The sequence below is a fragment of the Globicephala melas genome, chromosome 9, assembly GCF_963455315.2.
Source record: "Globicephala melas chromosome 9, mGloMel1.2, whole genome shotgun sequence".
In the NCBI taxonomy this organism is placed as follows: Eukaryota; Metazoa; Chordata; class Mammalia; order Artiodactyla; family Delphinidae; genus Globicephala; species Globicephala melas.
Genome location: NC_083322.1, coordinates 52,915,693 through 52,927,949, shown reverse-complemented (window position 1 = coordinate 52,927,949; position 12,257 = coordinate 52,915,693). Strand labels below are relative to the sequence as shown.

The following is a 12,257-nucleotide window of genomic DNA, read 5'->3' as shown; positions in this document are numbered from 1 at the left end:
GGGTTGTCTACTGTTAACTATACTTGAAGAAGAAATAAATAAGCCCAGAGCAGAAATTGGCAGTTGGAAAGGAAAAATGAAAAGGAAGAAGACAGTCCTGAAAGTTAGGACTTGAGGCTTGTAAGAGGAAATTGTGTCTTGATTTCTAACTGTAAAAGGTAAAATTAAGAGAAAAAGCCTGTGAAATCAGCCTTGTAGCAAAGATCATATAAAACATATGGACCATAAAATAAGAGCTAAAACATTTGAACAGGTTAAGTGGCCGGCAATACATTTTTTTGTTGGAAAGATGGTTTAGTGAAAAAAAGACTAAGGATGTGATTTTCTTTAAAATATAACTCTGATAGCTCAAGGTATCTGCAATTAAGTATACATAGAGGGGAATGTCCTGGGAAGAATCTGACTGTGGCTATTGGTATGTACCTAATGATGATTGAAATCAAATAAATAAGAGGTCAATAAATTATTTCAGAGTTATACTATGAAGAGAAACACTAACCTGGACTGAAGTAGACTGTTGTGCTTCTCTTTGTGGGCAGAAAATGGGCTGAGAAAGCTTTGCACCACTTAAAAAGTTATGTTGTCACATGTCTTCTTCAGTTGTAGCCTAGGAAGATAATGGAAAAAGAATTACCTCCCAGAGGGTGGACTCAAGGACCATGGATCGCTGTGGACTGGGAATTACTCTTAGGTTAGGAAGACAAATCAGAGGCTTATTCTCCACTTTCTTCTGCATTTGGCCAGCGTGAATTGGCCTTGCTAAATGTGAGTAATTGCTGCATGTTTCTCAGTATTTCTCCGTCTGAATAGAGGTGTTCATAGCAGGTATGCTGTCCTTGTCTCACTACTCTGGGTCTGGCAGAGGGTGTGCCAGAATGACTGTCTGAGACCTAGGGCTTGAAGATCAAAGCAGTAAATGGACGGGGTGTTTGGGTAGTTTCCCTGGGGAGGAGGTGAGTGTGTAAGTGAGAGAGGGAGGAAACCAAAGATTTGCTGATCTGAAGATTGTGGTCAGTCCTATTAGTTCACTAATATTCAGTTTCCTACCATAGAAGAGAATTATGTTCAAATTACTACTCTCATTGGCCAAAATTGGCCATGTGCCTTGCTTTTACCAAAATAAATAAATAAATAGAATTGATACGGTCAGCATTTTTATAGCATAGGGCAGACTTTGACATTTTCTTTTCCATCACCGCAGCCCTCAGTGTTTCCGGACAGTTCCTGTTCCATAAGCTTCTAGTAGGTGAATAAATTCTCTAAGCAGAGCCCATGTAAAGACCCTCACTGAGCATGGAGGATGAAATAAATAAAAGTTTCCTGTTTTAAACCACTACAATTGTGGTGTTGTCTGTTGAACCTAACATCGCCTATTCTGATACATAAGTTTTCTCCTGTTGCTCTTAACAAATACAATTGCAGTGACTTACACATCCTTTCGAAAATGTGCAAGGGGACCTGAAGTTTAAATTCTCAAAAGTAAACATTTTGGGGAGCAAAAAATGTATGTGAGAGAAACATCCTTTGGAGAAAGCATTTTTTAAAATGGTATTTAAAATTTTTTTATCTGTATTGGCTTCAGAATCACATACATATTATCAAAAACCTTTTCTATAAAATTATAAGTGTAGACACTTAGAATTTTTCTAACAGATTAAAATCTTCCATGCAGAGTTTCAGTGGGTTTTGAATCTAATTTAAAAATCTAACATCTGATTGAAAAAACTACTAACTTATGTAAGGAAAGGTATACATTTACAAAGGAAATTACGGTACTAAAGGAGGAACATCATATGATCATACTGCTGGATGTATACATAGTATTTGATAAAGTTCAGCACTCAGTAGTAGAAAAAACAACTAGGACCATAAGGTAGTTTTCTTAATCTGAGAGATGGTATCTATAAAAAATATTTGGCAGAGTTTATTCTTAAGTGTGAAATACTAAAAACTTTCTACTTGAGATTAGGAATAAGAGGATGTCAGCTTAGCTTACAACATTTCTATTAAACATTGTACTGAAGGTCTTACCCCGTGCTGTAAGTCATGAAAAAGAAGAGTTAGAGACAGATCTGCCTTTTTTTTTTTTTTTTTTTTTTTGCCGTACGTGAGCCTCTCACTGTTGTGGCCTCTCCCATTGTGGAGCACAGGCTCCGGACGCGCAGGCTCAGCGGCCATGGCTCACGGGCCCAGCCGCTCCGCGGCATGTGGGATCTTCCCTGACCGGGGCACGAACCCGTGTCCCCTGCATCGGCAGGCGGACTCTCAACCACTGCGCCACCAGGGAAGCCCCTGCCATTTTTAATAGTTGACATGACTGTGATTAGAGAAAATCCAAAAGAATGAATAAATGACTTAATCAGCAAATTTAGCATGATCACTGGATATAAGATCAGTATATAAAATCAATTGCATGTCTATATATCAGCAACAGACGACTAGACATGATATTTTTAAAAGTTTTCAACTATGTAGGGAAAATGTTACCATTTTATAAACCAGCAAACTTCTAGGAATAGATCTAATTTTTCAACAGCCGCTACTACAAAACTGCCACAAGTGCTACTACTCTATACGAAAAAGAGTGGCATACCATTGACAAAAAAATATTAAAGTAGGCCTAAGTATAGAAATTTATGATGTTTACTGATTGAAAGATTCAGTACTATAAAGATGGCAGTCCTACATAAATTGATATATAGCTTTACTGTCATCCCAATAAAATGTCTACCTATTTTGCGTTTTCGGAAATTAACAAGTTCATTTTAAAATTTATATGAAATGCAAAGGAGAATCATTTAAGTAACAGAAGATGAATTTGGTCTGTGCTGTTATTCTCACACTCACTAGAAAGCGCTTTTCCTCCTCTGACAAAATGAGGGAAAATCCAATTTCCTTTGGCACCACAGTTTGTCAAAATACTTTTACCTCCCCCCTGCCGCCTGCCCCCCGCCCCCGTTCTCTGTTGACAGTCTCTGCAGTTACCTTAATGTAATGCTAAGAAACCACTTTTTTTTTTTTGGCCTAGGGACCTTTAGTTGCTTCAAAACTTAGTCTAGGGAGCATAGGTAGCTGAATTAAAGCTTGCTTAAAGTTTCGCCACGTCATTAAAGACTACGTATTAAATAAAGACCTCCTTGATCCAACAGACAAAAGAACCTGCTTAGAGTTGTACCTTTAACAAAATAATTTTTTTTTTTTTTTTTTTTTTTTTTTTTGTGGTACGCAGGCCTCTCACTGTTGTGGCCTCTCCCGTTGCGGAGCACAGGCTCCGGACGCGCAGGCTCAGCGGCCGTGGCTCATGGGCCCAGCCGCTCCGCGGCATGTGGGATCTTCCCGGACCGGGACACGAACCCATGTCCCCTGCATCGGCAGGCGGACTCTCAACCACTGCGCCACCAGGGAAGCCCTAACAAAATAATTTTTAATAAAACTAATACATCTCAGCAAGACTAACTAATTGCTATCTCTGCTTCCAGAATCCAAATGGCAATAAACAAAATTCACAAAAAGCCTGGCGTTCAATATTATATTCATATCCAGATGACTCTTTCTTACTCTGAGGAGTGCCTTCCCCAGTAATTTTCTATCTCATCAAACTCCTGGTCTCAGCTTAAGGTAAATTTCTGGGAGCTTTCACAGCCTTCTCATTCTGAGTTAGGTGCTTCTCCTCTGTGTAATCTTGGGACCCTGCTTATTTATGTCTCGTGGATCATTGTAACCATTGTGTTATAGAAATTTTAAACTCAATACATTTGTATTCAGTTCAGCTGAGCTTCAGAATAAAAGAGACCCCAATGTCTCAAAACCAATACAATGTCTCAAAAACAATAGAGGTTTACTGATCACTCAAGTTAACAGTTCAAGGAAAGTATGTCTAGTTCTCAGGTATCTCTCATCCATGAACTGAGGCACCATCTGCTTTCTCTAGGACAGCACAGTCACTTGCATTCAGTGGCAGGAGAAGATAAAACAAGAAATATGCACAGGGGAATTTTTTATCCAGGTCTGGAAGTGGTACACATCACTGCAGTTATATTCTCTTGCATAGAGCTCAGTTACGTGGTTCATTTAACTACTGGGGACTCTGGGAAATGTAGACAGGGTATGTGGCTAGCCCATATTAGAAACCTCTGACAAAAGGTTCAAACCAAATTCATTGTTTCCTGACACCTCTTCCCTTTACTATCCTCCTAATGTGTTTGATTATATCTCCCTCCATTCATTCTCTAAATGTATAAAATGTAGAATCTTTATTTTACTCTATTTGATTATGGAGTCAAAGGAAGACCATTCGGCTCTTTGAGGGTGCTGTCTCAACAATATACAAATGGACCTCTCTACACTGAAGTGCATTGTTTTAAACCATTACCCTAGTGTAGATAACAATATCTCTTACATAATCATTTTGAAAGTCAAACTTGTCTTACCACCACTAGTGCTTCTTTATTAAGCAACCTTTCCAGAATCTAAGCAAGGAGTTTTCAAACTTTATAAATCTGCTATGATATTCTCTTAACTGAGTCTCCATTATGAGTTCTGTTTTTAGGGGTTCCCATTTCCTAGGGATTGAAATTAAACCCCAATATGGTGTTCAATGCCTTTCATAATCAGAATCTGCTATCTCCAACAGCGTTCCCCCTTCTCCTTACCCGCTGTACTTCAGACACAGGATACTATTTCCTGCCCTTGAATAAAACATGCAATTTTCGGTCTCTGAATCTTTCCTTCCTCTGCCAAAAACAGCCTTTTCCCTTACCCCTTCTCTCATTTTCCTTCTCTGCCTTGATATAGCTAACCTTAAGGTATAACTCAAATGTTACATATTTTGCAAGGCTTCTCTTTCTTAATATCCATAATCTCAATCACTTTTTCCTTTTTGCTCCCACAGGAAATGTTTACAGTTGTTTTACACCATTTATCACTGTGGACTTGCATTGTAGTTACTTGTGAATGTGTGTCTCTTTACCTTCACCCAGGATTGACTGAGATTCTTGATATAGACTGAGATTCTTCATAGTAGTTATAGCATCTTATCCGCCTCTGTGTCTCTAGTGTATGTACACAAATTAAATACTTGTGGGATTGAATTGTAATAATCCGGGTACTCGTTTATCAATGTTTTAAGAAAAAACAAAAAGCCGAAAATCCCTTATGTGTTTTTTCTTGATTCTTACGAAGAGAGCTTCAAAATACTTCTTAGGAATTAAGAGAACATTTTGTGAACAAATATAAAAATCCAGGTATGAAAACAGAAAATTTATTATTTAAATGAATCTTTTCAAATAGCATTAATCAAGTGTTGTAAGTGGATATTGCTTATATACTGCTTATAAAGCCATATGACCAAGCCACACGGGCTTCACTAAGAATACACAATGAGTATTTTAAAATTCTATGTTAGATATACTTCAGGCTGTGAGTGATCTATATACCAAGAATACATTTTCTATGGTTATGGAAGGAGGGAGAAGAACCTACTAGAAAATATATGGATGAATACAAATTTGCTTTTGATGGGCTTATGCAAGAAAAACAGCTAAGGCAGTTTATCAGTGACTGACAAGTACTTTGCAAGTCAGAAGACTATTTTTTGATGCCAGAATTAGAGATCAGAACCACCTTTGTTCAATGGAGAATGCCACCTTTTGCCTTTTTCCAGACCCTCTCAGTTGCTGTACACAGACTGACCTAACTAATCTCTACCTTAATCAAGGAGTATATACAAAGAGCTCCAGCTTTACCAGATGGTTAAGTATAGAATACATCTACTGCCAAAGATCTGTTGTCCCGTGTATAATAGTGTGAGCTTTGAATAACCACGTGACCCCTGGGGATCAAACTGGTACCACCCTCTGCCCCACTGCCTCGGCCTGGGGTTCTTCCTCCATGACTCTGCCTGGTACTACAGTTGTCTGCTGTAGCTGAAGCCTTACCTAGAACTTCAGCTCTATTGTTTGCAGCTGACACTTTAACACTGTCTGAAACCCTGTCTTCTGGGTGACGAATTATTTTCTATATCCTCAGTACTAACTAGGATCTTACAGTGATGAGCTTTCCAACTCAAACCTGTTTTTCCCTGTTACCTGCTTTCTGGGCTCTTTGCCTGTGATCCAGATTTTGGCTTGGACTTCAACTTCTGACTTGATCAAATCAGAGAAGGCTTTGTCTCTTAAGTCACTAACAATTGGATAGCATGACTCTCTCTTCCTATCCTGTTTTCTAAAGAGCTAATCCTACAAATGGGTCCATTTCCCCAGCTTGCTCTTTTATCTTCTCTGCCTGCTTCTGCCCAAGTTGAGAAGATCTCCGTCTGTTTTTGATCCAGTTTTGGCCTATGAAAATGGTTACTACAGAACATTGCGATTTTTGTTTACAGCAGCTACTGTTCTATCTGCAAATGGACATAATTTGTCCCTTGATTCCTCTGAGGCCAGTGACCCAAGGGTTTGTGCATAATCACACTGCATTTTGCAAGTCTCTACACAGCATAGGTAGACATACGTATTAGCTTTCATTCCTGTTTCTATAGCAGAGGTGAGCTTGTCTGTTATTCTCTGACGTTTCATGTCTTATCTTATTAAGCTTGTAGCTACTATCTTTTCTCCCCCTTCCTCATTCCTTCTCCACACAGTCAGGGTAAGGGTACTAAGGCAGCTGGCACAAAGGAAATATCACAGTAGTTAAGAGGGCAGACTATGACATTTTGTCATTGAATTTTTTAAAAACTAGCTGTGTTTCCTTAGGCAAATCATCTACCCTCTCAACCTCAGTTATTTCCCTTATCTGTAAATTGGAAAGAATAATATATTTTATTCTGTTGTGAAAATTTTAAAACAGACTCAGTGTAAAGAGCCTGTTATAACACTCAGCATACTAAGGCTTAGTGGATGTTAGCTATGATTACGGTAAGCATTTAAAATGTTTGTTAAATAAATGAGACTAAATAAGAAATCATTAGACTAGGAAAACAATTAAAGGGAAATTATTGTCTATGGAATACAAATTAAGAGTAAGACTACTTGTGCAAATAAAATCCAGGAGGATATTTTGATGTAATGATACTTGAAGGGGGAAGAAAAGTTATCAGGAAAACATTTTATTATTTATTTGTTTCTGTTAGCAAGACATTAGAAACCTAACTAACTAAAACAAAAATGTATAGGAGAAAGTTTCAGTAGTGTGAGATATAGTCTAGTTGGTAAATTAAAGGTAATTACAGAAGTGATGTCAGCATCATGGTTCCTCTTTTTAGTTCGCCCTTTTCAATAAAAAGTTAGACATTTATTCATGAACAAAAGTGCCTTTGTGGGAGCTGTGGCATCCAGCACCATATGCCAAGGGACGTAAGAGGAGTCTCACCCATCTGTGTATCCAGCAAGAGGTAGACAGACTTTAGTATGGACTATGGAACCAGAAGAGAAGCAAACTTGCCCCAGCACCTTTTGCCACAGTTGGGAAAAAGCCTGAAGAGTGCTGACCCGAGCAGATATCCACAGACACGAGAGACATTTCAGAAGTCCAGCCTTCCTGACTTCCTGAAGGGGTATTCTAGCATGCCATTGGTGCAGTGAAGTTGGTAAGAACAACTTCAACAGTGCTGCCCCCACCCAAGGCAAGCCTGCACAGTGCTGAACTGTCAGGTGGTGGTGACCTGTCCCTCAGGGGAAAAGGAGAGCAGTGAGTGAGTGTCCAACTACCCCAGTGATACAGAACCCAGCTGGAGAAAACTTTCTCTCCAGCAGCACTCAGAGTCCTGAGGACAGGACCTTCATGACTGAGAAGAGGGAGGAAATCAGGAAACAGGGAAATAAGAATAACAAAGGGCATTACAGGAAAACAGACCATGATGCGTGTGCTCAGCAGGAAGTCCACCCATGAGTATTGGGGAGTACCACACATGTACACACAGCAGGAGCACTCCCTACGGGAGTCAGCAATCACCCCCAGTACCCTATCCACACCTCCTCCCACTCTGCAGCCAGCTCCTGAGTGCAGTAATGAGATGAGATCAAGCTCCAGTAGACAGAATATGCTCAGATAAACTAGGAAAAAAGAGAGAAGACTCAAATTATGTCACAAATGAAAAAGGAGACATTACAGCTGATACTACAGAATTACAAAAGATCATGAGAGACTACTATAAACCATATTATGTCAACAAATTGAATAACTTAAAAAGAAATAGATTCCTAGAAACACACAACCTACCAAAATTGGGAAGAAACAGAAAATGTGAGTAGACCAATAATGAGTAAGGGGATTGAATCAGTAATCAAAATGCTCCCAACACAGACGAGCCCCAGACCAGATGGTTTCAATGGTGAATTCTATCAAATTTTTGAAGAATAATTACAGCCAATCCTTCTCAAACTCCTCTACACTTCCAAACTTATTTTACAAGGCCAGGATTACTCTTTTACTAAAGCCAGATAAGGACACTACAAAAAAAGAAAACTATAGACCAATATCCCTGATGAACATAGATGTAAAAATTCTCAGCAAAATATTAGCAAACCAAATTCAACAGCACATTACAAAGGGTCATTCACCAGGATCAAGTGGGATTTATCCCAAGGATGGCTCATCACATACAAATCAATAAATGTGACACACCACAATAATAAAATGCAAGACAAAAATCATATGATCATCTCAATTGATGCATCTCAGAATACAACATCCTTTCCTAATAAAAAACTTTCAACAAACTGGGCATAAGGAGAACATAATTCATCATAATGAACGCCATATATGACCTACCCAAAGCTAAAATAGTACTCAGTGGTGAAGAACTGAAAGCTTTTTCTTTAAGATGAGGAACAAGACAGGGTATGCATTCTCACGCTCATATTCATCACAATACTGATAGTCCTAACTATAGCAATTAAGCAAGGCAAAGAAAATAAAGTGCATTCAAACTGGAATGAAAGAAGTAACATTCTCTTTATTTGCAGATAATATGATCTGCAATGATCTGAACTCCCCAAAGACTCCACCAAATAACTGTTGGAACTAATCAATGAATTTAGCAATGTTGCAAGATACAATGTCAACATACAGAAATCATCTGCATTTCCATATGCTAAAAGAGAACTTCTGAAAAAGAATTAGAGAAAACCGCCCCATTCACTATAGCATCAAAAACAATAAAATAACTAGGAGTAAATGTAACCAAGAAAGTGAAAGATCTATACACTGAAAACTATGAGACTTTGATGAAGAAATTAAAGAAGACACAAATGAAAAGATATCCTTTGTTCACTGGTTGGAAGAATATTGTTAAAATGTACATACTATCCAAAGCCATCTATGGATCTAGTGCAATCCCTTTCAAATTTCCAACAGCATTGCAAGGATCACAATTTTTTAAAAAAGAATCCTATAATATTTAAGGAACCACAAAAGACACTGAATACCCAAAGAAATCCTTAAAAAGAAGAACACAGAAGGAGGTATCACACTTTCTGATTTCAAAATATACTACAAAGCTATAGTAATCAAAGCAGTATGGTACTGACATAAAAATAGACACATAAACCAGTGGAACAGAATTGAGAGCCCAAAAATAACCCACACACACATTTACAGTCAACTAATATTTGACAAGAAAGCCAACAACACTCAATTGGGAAAATAATAATCTCTTTAATAAATGGTGCTGGGAAAACTGGACAGCTACATGCAGAAAAATGAAATTGGACTGGATCTTACACTCTCACAAAAATGAAGTCAAAATATATTGAAGGTTTTAACATAAGACCTGTTACCATAAATGTACTAGAAGAATTCATAGGGAAAAATCTCCTTGATATTGATCTTGGCAATGATTTTTTAGATATGACACCAAAACTATAAGCAGCAAAAGCAAAAATCAACAAGTAGGAATACATCAAACTAAAAAGCTTCTGCACAGCAAAATAAACAACCAAAAAGGCAACCTATGCAATGGGAGAAAATATTTGCAAACTATATATTGGATAAGGGGCTAATACCTAAAATATACAAGGAATCTATACAACTGAATTTAAAAAAGCCAAACAATTGAATTGAAAAAGAGCAGAAGAGTTAGGCATTTTTCCATTGATGACATCCAAATGGTTAACAGCTACATGAAGAGATGCTCAATGTTACTAATAATTGTGGAAATATAAATCAAAACCACAGTGAGATATTACAGTGAGGTATCACCACACACCTTTTAGAATGGCTATCAAGAAGACAAGAGATAACCAGTGTTGGTGAGGATGTGGAGAAAAGGGAAGACTTGTACACTCTTGGTAGGAATGTAATTTGGTTCAAGCACTATGGAAAATATGGAGGTTCCTCAAAAAATTAAAAATAGAACTACCATATGATCCAGCAACTGTACTTCACAGTATATACTGAAAGGAAATGAAAACAGATATTGAAGAGATATATGCACTCCCATGTTTATTGCAGCATTATTCACAATAGCTAAGATATGGAAACAGCCTGAGTGTCCATCAATGGATGAATGGATAAAGAAAATGTGGTATACACACACACACAATTAAATATTATTCAGCCATGAGAAAGAATAACATCCTGCCATTTGCACCATGAATGGAACTTGAATACATTATGCCAAGTGAGATAAGTCAGACACACAAAACCAAAAACTCACTTATGTATGGAATCTGAAAAAGCCAAACTCATGAAAACAGAGTAGAAATGTGGTTACCAGGTGCTCGTGGGTGGGAGAATTGCGATGTTGTTTAAGGTACAAATTTGCAACCAATGGATAAATAAGTCCTGGAGACCTAATGCACAGCATAGTTATTACAGATAATAATATTGTATTGCAAGTTGCTAAGAGACTAGATCTTAATTACTCCCACCACAACAAAGAAATGACAATTATGTGATGTGATAGAGGTGTTAACTAACACTAAGGTGGTAATCATCTTGCAATATATAAATGTATCAAATCAACACGTTGTACACCTTAAACTTACAGGATGTAATACATCAATTTTGTCTCAATTAAAAAAACACAAAACGTTTAAAAAAAAAAGTAACAAATGATACAAGCACGATGTATTCTAGACCAGCCTGCTTAATATAAATTTCTGTGCTGACAAAAATGTTCTTGGTCTGCAAGACCTGCAATGCTAGCCAAGAAGTACACCCCAATGTTCACAGCAGCATTATGTACAAGAGCCAAGATATGGAAGCAATCTAAGTGTCCAACAATACATGAATGGATAAAGAAGACGTGGTGGCAATCTAAGTGTCCAACAATGCATGAATGGATAAAGAAGACCTGGTGTACATATATATATATATATATGTGTGTGTGTGTATATATAATGAAATATTCCTCGGTCATAAAAAACAATCAAATTCTGCCATTTGCAACAACATGTATCCCTGACCTTCACCATTAGCAATTACAAATTCTATCCTGTCTGTAAATGCTGAATTATTTGTGTTTCCACCAGCTAGCCTTAGACCTATTTCTTTTTTATTTCCTCCTCTACTGCTTTATTTCTACCATGACATTTGGAACTTCTTACCACGCTCTTCACCTAAGTAACTGATATCTATATTCTGTTAATCTGTAGGAATTAAAGCTACACTTAGAATATTCTTAGAATGATCTATTAATACACAATTATTTTATTACATTCTTAATCATATTAGTGTAGTAAAAGGGTTCTTTATCTCCAAAGACTTTATTTCTTTAGTGCATCAATAGTTTATAAAACAGATTCTAACAGAAGGATTTTCTTAAATTTGTCAAAATTGGGAGTTAACAAAGTACTTCAATTCTGTGTTGTAGCACAGAGCCTTTACACTTGTCATTGAAAATTCCATTTGATTTCTCACAGGAGCGTTGTGTTGATACTTAGATTGTATCAACAGGATTGAAAATGTTTGATCTATAATGCATATTTGGTTTATGACATTTCTCTAATTCATTTATTTTTCCATTAAATATTTTTTTTCCTCTAGCCTTCTTCCTTTTTTTCAAAGGAATGTGTTCTTTTGACTTTTCAATCATTTATAAACTTTTCATATCTCTTGGTTCAGAGTGTTAGAGTTCATTTTTATTTCACAACTCTGTATAGTTCTAATTCTTCTGAAAACAACTAAAAGTAAAATCTAATTAGATAAAAAGAAATTGGCAGTTGCAATAAAGTATCTGTTCAGATTTGCCGTAACTCTTTTTAATATCAAGTTCATGAACTGAGTTTTCAGTGAGTTCATCATGAATATAAAAAATTTACTCT

At 37.1% G+C, this 12,257-nt stretch overlaps 1 long non-coding RNA gene across 2 annotated transcripts in view; it reads right to left on the bottom strand.

Annotated features, from left to right (window-relative positions):
• The window catches only part of LOC132597833 (uncharacterized), a 274,690-nt gene that overhangs the window by 46,518 nt on the left and 215,915 nt on the right, over positions 1-12,257 (bottom strand). For both annotated transcript variants that reach the window (XR_009565198.1, XR_009565197.1), the window contains exon 3: positions 500-607. This is a non-coding gene — a long non-coding RNA (uncharacterized lncRNA). The remainder of the gene's footprint in view (positions 1-499; positions 608-12,257) is intronic.